Raw genomic sequence first — 7,944 nt, forward strand, 5'->3', positions numbered from 1 at the left:
GGGGGGGGGGAGCGGGGGCGGGAGGGGAGCGGAGCGGAACGAGGCGGGCGGGCGGGGCGGGAGCGCCGCGCGCGCGGCGCCGAGGGGGGCTGCCGGCGCCGGTGCCTGCCGCCGGCCCACGAACCTGCCGCCCCGCGCCCGGCGCCGCCGAGCGCCCAGCCCCGTCCCCACAGCGGGAAGCGGGCGCGGCGAGACGGGCGCTGCGGGCGCGGGGCGGGGGTCCGGGGTCGCGGCGGAGGTCAGACAACCGCCATCTTTAGTGTGGCCTCGGCTAAGTTCCGGTCCTGGCGGCGCCATCTAGAGTGTGGCGTCGGGGGCGAACTTCCGGGCCGGGGCCGCCATCTTTAGTGTGGTCGTTCCGGTCCTGGCGGCGCCATCTTTACTGTGGGCTTGGCGGACTTCCGGGCAGGGGCCGCCATCTTTAGTGTGGTCGTTCCGGTCCTGGCGGCGCCATCTTTACTGTGGGCTTGGCGGACTTCCGCGCCGGGGCTTGGAGGGACTTCCGGTCGCTCTCTACTTCCGGTGACCGAGTTTACCCAAATTAGCGTCCCTCCTGGCTAATTTCTGCGCTTTCACCAGTTATTCCCCCCACACACACCCCGGGAGAGACGGGAGACCGCCAGTCCCGCCCTGCCGCCGGAACCGGCCCTTAACTCGAGCAGGGAGCGCTGCACCGGCACGAGAGCCACGGCGCATGCGTCGTCGGTCCCGCGCCTGCCTGCCCTTACTTACACGTCATCGCCGGCGTCTTGCCAATGACTGCGCACGCGCCGGCGTCGCCACCTCGGCTCCCCCCCCCACCCCGCCGCCCGACCGCCCGGCTTCGCTTTCTTACTGCGGCTCCCCCTCCACTTTTTCGGCTCCCTGGGGTTCCCTCACCCACATTTTGGGGTCCCCTTCTCACATTTTTGGGGTGATGACCCCGCAATTTACGGTTCGGGGGGGGGGGGAGGAGAGGAGAGGAAACGGGGTGCCCAAGAAGGGGTTTCTTTTTTTTTTTTTTTTCTCTTTTATTTCATTTTCATTTTATTTCCTTTTTAGGTTTTTTGCCTTTTTTTTTTTTAATTTTCTTTTGTTTTTTATATTTCCTTTTTTATTTCGTTTATTTTTTATTCTCTTTATTTTTCATTTGCTCTCCCAGTGCTCCCCAGTAACACCCAGTGCTCCCCAACAACCCTCAGTAACACCCAGTGCTCCCCAGTGCACCCCAGTAACACCCAGTGCTCCCCAACAACCCCCAGTAACACCCAGTGCTCCCAAACAACCCCCAGTAACACCCAGTGCTCCCCAAAAATTGACCCAAAACCGACCCAAATCACCCCAAAAGCTGACCCAAAACTGACTCCAAAAGCTGACCCAAAACTGACCCAAATCACCCCAAACAATGACCCAAAACTGACCCCAAAAACTGACCCAAATCATCCAAAAAACTGACCCCAAACTTTGCATTTATTTGGCATCATTTCCTCTCAAAAACAACATCTCCAATTTAGCCATCATTTTAAAATCATCCCAGGAATCAAAAGGGACTGGAAAACACACAGAAATCATTCCTACACCCACCAAATCTTTAGGAATTGGAACCCGATTCCCTCATCTCCCTCCTGGTTTTTCTTGGCTGGAAAACCTGATGATCCCCGCTGGCTATTTTTAGGCTGCTTTTCTTCCACAGCTCCTTTCTCCCGGCTGAAACCTCCTGGCACATTCAGGGCTTATCTGGAGGGAAGCCCCTCTGAAGTATTTCCTCTCGTGGCAATTCTGTGGGATGAAGAAGTAAAAAAAGCACGTCAAGAGCTCCTTCTACCCCCTTCCTTCGCAAACACCCTCCCAGTTTGTCCTTGGCAGCTCCATCCCCCCGGCACCCGCACCCGACGCTTCGGCTCCGCTGGCAAAGGGACAGCAAGTGCACAAGCAAGTTCAGTGCTGGGCAGGGGCTCCCTGGGGAACGGCACTTCAGTGCTTTAGTCCGTGGCCTTTCCTGCTGCCCTCCCTCCTGGAGGCAGAGGATGACCCGGCCCTTGTTTCTCCCACGCTCGCAGACCCAGGTCCTGCTCCTTTGGCCCCACTTTTCTTAGCAGACCCGGCATCATTTTCCAGGGTCCCCAGGAAACTTCTGCACTTGACCCATTGCTAAGTGCAGAGCACAGAGCAAGGGAAGGACAAATTCCTTGGCACCCACCCCCTGGAATTTTCCTTCTCTGCAGCACGCTCCCGTTCCCACTGTCTCTGGAGGTGCCCGCACGAGCCCTCCTTCTCCCAGCACCTCAGAGAATGTCCTTTTCACCCAGGTCCCGCTTACCGTCGTCCAACAAAACACGCTGACAACATTTTTCAGGATGCCAGTGGAGAGATATTAGAGCACACTGCACAGGGAAGCTGAGGCTGCCCCTGGATCCCTGCAAGTGTTCCAGGCCAGGCTGGACGGGACTTGGAGCAACCGGGGATGAGAGGGGAAGGTGTCCCTGCCCACGGAAGACAGGGTGGCCTTTGAAGGTCCCCTTCAAACCAAATCGCTCTGGGATTCCCCTCCAAAATCACTACCCAAGAGACACAGCAAGCAAAGCAGAGGGACTGCACTCCCAGCTTTTCTTACCTGCAGGCACACAGCACGTTGGACATAAAAGCCACAGGGTTAGTCCTGCCAGAGGTGTCCGGCACATCCACGGCAACCGAAGGGAAAGAGGGAGCCTGGGAACACAGAGTAAAAGACACTTTAATTAGGACTACACCGAGCACTAGCCAGGTCATTCACACAGCTTCACTGTCCAGTCACACAAAAAACACTCACCGAGGCTTCAGGGAGGATGGTTCCTGACGCTGACCAGGTGAATACCTCCCTGGAAGCCCGCTCTGCTCATGCCAGGCACTAGGGCTCCCCCAGAAGGGCTTTGCCAAGCATCCAAAGGAAATTAAAATTACAGCCTAGGCAGGAAATTAAAATTACAGTCCGGCAGGACCGCTCCTGGCCAAGGCCACCGCTCCCTGCAAGTCAGACCACTCACCACCCGGGGCGAGGATTATCGGGGGCACACCTCCAGCTTTTATTCTCCAGAAACTCCAGTTCTTTCTGGTACCGCTTGCCAGAAAGTCTTCCCCTGCTGGAAGAGGTCACTTTAGTCTTTCGAGGGGCCAGACTGCCAAAGCCCGGCCAGTCCATTCCAACGAGGAAAGGTAGCTTGGTCTTGGACAGGATACTGGGGGGGAAGACACAAAATAAAAGTTTAATTTAAAACTTCCTGGAAGAGAAAGCAATTCAAACATAAGGCAGACAAGACTCGTGCAAAACTGAATTACACTGGACTTCAAAGGAGAATTATTTCCCTCTGCACCTCAGAGAACCCCAATTTTCACCCAGGTCCTGCTTGCCATCGTCCAACAAAACGTGCTGACAAAATTTTTCATGATGACAGTGGAGAGCTATTAAATGCACACTGCACAGGGAAGCTGAGGCTGCCCCTGGATCCCTGCAAGTGTTCCAGGCCAGGCTGGATGGGACTTGCAGCATCCAACCGGGGATGAGAGTGGAAGGTGTCCCTGCCCACGGAAGACAGGGTGGCCTTTGAAGGTCCCCTTCAAACCAAATCGCTCTGGGATTCCCCTCCAAAATCACTACCCAAGAGACACAGCAAGCAAAGCAGAGGGACTGCACTCCCAGCTTTTCTTACCTGCAGGCACACAGCACGTTGGACATAAAAGCCACAGGGTTAGTCCTGCCAGAGGTGTCCGGCACACACGTGGCAAACGAAGGGAAAGAGGGAGCCTGGGAACACAGAGTAAAAGACACTTTAATTAGGACTACACCGAGCACTAGCCAGGTCATTCACACAGCTTCACTGTCCAGTCACACAAAAAACACTCACCGAGGCTTCAGGGAGGATGGTTCCTGACGCTGACCAGGTGAATACCTCCCTGGAAGCCCGCTCCGCTCATGCCAGGCACTAGGGCTCCCCCAGAAGGGCTTTGCCAAGCATCCAAGGGAAATTAAAATTACAGCCTGGGCAGGAAATTAAAATTACAGTCCGGCAGGACCGCTCCTGGCCAAGGCCACCGGTCCCTGCAAGTCAGACCACTCACCACCCGGGAGGATTTTCGGGGGCACGCTTCCAGCTTTTATTCTCCAGAAACTCCAGTTCTTTCTGGCACCGCTTGCCAGAAAGTCTTCCCCTGCTGGAAGAGGTCACTTTAGTCTTTCGAGGGGCCAGACTGCCAAAGCCCGGCCAGTCCATTCCCACGAGGAAAGGTAGCTTGGTCTTGGACAGGATACTGGGGGGGAAGACACAAAATAAAAGTTTAATTTAAAACTTCCTGGAAGAGAAAGCAATTCAAACATAAGGCAGACAAGACTCGTGCAAAACTGAATTACACTGGACTTCAAAGGAGAATTATTTCCCTCTGCACCTCAGAGAACCCCAATTTTCACCCAGGTCCTGCTTGCCATCGTCCAACAAAACGTGCTGACAAAATTTTTCATGATGACAGTGGAGAGCTATTAAATGCACACTGCACAGGGAAGCTGAGGCTGCCCCTGGATCCCTGCAAGTGTTCCAGGCCAGGCTGGATGGGACTTGCAGCATCCAACCGGGGATGAGAGTGGAAGGCGTCCCTGCCCACGGAAGGAGGGATGGCCTTTGAAGGTCCCCTTCAAACCAAATCGCTCTGGGATTCCCCTCCAAAATCACTACCCAAGAGACACAGCAAGCAAAGCAGAGGGACTGCACTCCCAGCTTTTCTTACCTGCAGGCACACAGCACGTTGGACATAAAAGCCACAGGGTTAGTCCTGCCAGAGGTGTCCGGCACACACGTGGCAACCGAAGGGAAAGAGGGAGCCTGGGAACACGGAGTAAAAGACACTTTAATTAGGAGTACACCGAGCACTGGCCAGGTCATGCACACAGACAGCTTCACCGTCCAGTCACACAAAAATCACTTACCTACCAGGGCCTCAGGTAGGATGGCTCCTGACGCTGACCAGGTGAACACCTCCGTTTGCCCCGGGGGGTCAAGAATAACATCCCTGGGAAGAAGTCACCCCCAACAACAAAAAGGGAAAATTAGTGAAGCACGGCGTCCTCTTCTGACTAGATTGCCACCAGCATTCCATAGCAAATGCCATGACTATTCTGTTACAGACGAGAAAACCCTGTTCTCCCAAACAAACAGCGAGGAGATTTATGGGCACGCCTGAAAATTTCCTGTGAGGAACTTTTTGTAACTAAGGAGCAGGTGCTATCTTGAGTTGAAGGCATCCATTTGACAGACACTTAGTACAGCAAACTCTTCAGCAGAGCAATTAATTGCTGCCTATTTGAACAGCAGGGGAGAGAAAATGACAGTCGAAGGGAAGACAAGAAAAGCAGAACTGCAATCAGCAGACTTTTCTTCCATCTCTCCCGAGAAAGCCTAGTTTGTCTGTTCTAATAATTCTATGCCCTTTTCTACAGGAAACTTAGACCAAGGCTGAAAAAACAACTAGAAAACACGGAGAGAAGCTTTTTAGAATTTCACGTGATTTTCCCAAACCGATCCCAGAAAAGCAGAACTCGGTAGAATGTACTCACCTCGAGGCCTTTGGTCTTTTTTTCCATAAGCTTCGTCACCTGATGGAAAAAGCAGAGCAGACTCGGTATTTAAGCTCACAACAGGAAAACTTCCCCTTCGTTTCCTAAAAGAAACTACATTAATTCGCACAGCTGCAGGCGCGTCTCCAGCTGTTAAAGCCTTTCAGCTTTTCAGAGGGTGAGAATGCCCTGCTAGGGAAGGCTGAAAAATGCTCGGAGCCTGCCCAGGTCAAAGAGCCCCTCGATTTTGTCTGTGTTCCAGTCCCTGGCTAAAGAAAGGGCAGAAGAAGCGCAGTTGTTGCTTGCCTTTTCCCTCAGAGGTTTTGCCAGGCGCCGGGCCAGCCCGGGCACTGCGGGGGAAGGCCGGCAGTGCCCAAACCCCGCCGCTTTCCCGGGGGCGTCGCTTGCGAGAGCGCCCCCGAGCGCCGGGCCCCGCCTCACAGTCGCCGCCTGGCGGACACGGCCGGGAGCGGCGTTGCAGCCGCGCGCGGCGCTGCAGCCGCGCGCCCCCCCCCCCACCCCTCGGCGAGACCCGCGGCGCCTTTCGCGAGTACGGGCCTTTCCTCCCTAAAACCTGCCCTTGCCTAGGAAAAGCTGAGCAGTTCACAGAGTTACTGTTTCCACCCCAGCTTCCCAAAGGATTTCTCTCTCCCGGCAGCGCAGACAGGGTCCCCGAGGCAGCGCAGACCCTCCCCGCGGGGGTTGTGGTGCGTGTGCAATGCCAGGGCACATCCGAACCCGGCCCTGCGGCGGCACGCAGGTGCAAGTTTCTCCGCAGAGGCGAGAAACTTGCCTGTCGCTTCCCCTGCCTGCAGTCGCCGATGGCCGCGGGAGAGGCAGAAGAGCGGCCGCGCCCAGCTTACCCCGGGGACGATGTCGGTCGGATCTGGCGCCGTGGGTCGCTTCCTGGGGGGGGGGGGGGCGGGGGGGGGGGGAAAGGCGGCGGCGCAGCTCCGACAGCATCTCCAGGGCACGGCGGGAGCGGGAGCGGAGGGGAGCGGGGGGGGGGGGGAGCGGGGGCGGGAGGGGAGCGGAGCGGAACGAGGCGGGCGGGCGGGCGGAGCGCCGCGCGCGCGGCGCCGAGGGGGGCTGCCGGCGCCGGTGCCTGCCGCCGCCCACGAACCTGCCGCCCGCGCCCGGCGCCGCCGAGCGCCCAGCCCCGTCCCCACAGCGGGAAGCGGCGCGGCGAGACGGCGCTGCGGGCGCGGGGCGGGGGTCCGGGTCGCGGCGGAGGTCAGACAACCGCCATCTTTAGTGTGGCCTCGGCTAAGTTCCGGTCCTGGCGGCGCCATCTAGAGTGTGGCGTCGGGGCGAACTTCCGGGCCGGGGCCGCCATCTTTAGTGTGGTCGTTCCGGTCCTGGCGGCGCCATCTTTACTGTGGGCTTGGCGGACTTCCGGGCAGGGGCCGCCATCTTTAGTGTGGTCGTTCCGGTCCTGGCGGCGCCATCTTTACTGTGGGCTTGGCGGACTTCCGCGCCGGGGCTTGGAGGACTTCCGGTCGCTCTCTACTTCCGGTGACCGAGTTTACCCAAATTAGCGTCCCTCCTGGCTAATTTCTGCGCTTTCACCCCAAAAAATCTTCATGTTATTCCCCCCACACACACCCCGGGAGAGACGGGAGACCGCCAGTCCCGCCCTGCCGCCGGAACCGGCCCTTAACTCGAGCAGGGAGCGCTGCACCGGCACGAGAGCCACGGCGCATGCGTCGTCGGTCCCGCGCCTGCCTGCCCTTACTTACACGTCATCGCCGGCGTCTTGCCAATGACTGCGCACGCGCCGGCGTCGCCACCTCGGCTCCCCCCCCCACCCCGCCGCCCGACCGCCCGGCTTCGCTTTCTTACTGCGGCTCCCCCTCCACTTTTTCGGCTCCCTGGGGTTCCCTCACCCACATTTTGGGGTCCCCTTCTCACATTTTTGGGGTGATGACCCCGCAATTTACGGTTCGGGGGGGGGGGGAGGAGAGGAGAGGAAACGGGGTGCCCAAGAAGGGGTTTCTTTTTTTTTTTTTTTTCTCTTTTATTTCATTTTCATTTTATTTCCTTTTTAGGTTTTTTGCCTTTTTTTTTTTTAATTTTCTTTTGTTTTTTATATTTCCTTTTTTATTTCGTTTATTTTTTATTCTCTTTATTTTTCATTTGCTCTCCCAGTGCTCCCCAGTAACACCCAGTGCTCCCCAACAACCCTCAGTAACACCCAGTGCTCCCCAGTGCACCCCAGTAACACCCAGTGCTCCCCAACAACCCCCAGTAACACCCAGTGCTCCCAAACAACCCCCAGTAACACCCAGTGCTCCCAAAAATTGACCCAAAACCGACCCAAATCACCCCAAAAGCTGACCCAAAACTGACTCCAAAAGCTGACCCAAAACTGACCCAAATCACCA

General features: G+C 56.9%; 1 long non-coding RNA gene across 2 annotated transcripts; it reads right to left on the minus strand.

Annotated features, from left to right (window-relative positions):
- Positions 1 to 1,426: 1,426 nt before the first annotated feature.
- On the minus strand, positions 1,427 to 5,947 carry LOC135408758 (uncharacterized). 2 transcript variants are annotated; one of them, XR_010427821.1, is made up of 3 exons: positions 5,561 to 5,947; positions 4,938 to 5,016; positions 1,427 to 2,688 (listed from the first exon to the last, which is right to left on the minus strand). It is a non-coding gene; the product is annotated as an uncharacterized LOC135408758 (long non-coding RNA). The 2 variants fall into 2 exon arrangements; XR_010427820.1 differs by lacking the exon at positions 5,561 to 5,947 and having other exon boundaries at positions 4,938 to 5,523.
- Between the last annotated feature and the right edge of the window lie 1,997 nt (positions 5,948 to 7,944).

This window comes from Pseudopipra pipra, unplaced genomic scaffold, assembly GCF_036250125.1.
Source record: "Pseudopipra pipra isolate bDixPip1 unplaced genomic scaffold, bDixPip1.hap1 HAP1_SCAFFOLD_609, whole genome shotgun sequence".
Classification (NCBI taxonomy): domain Eukaryota; kingdom Metazoa; phylum Chordata; class Aves; order Passeriformes; family Pipridae; genus Pseudopipra; species Pseudopipra pipra.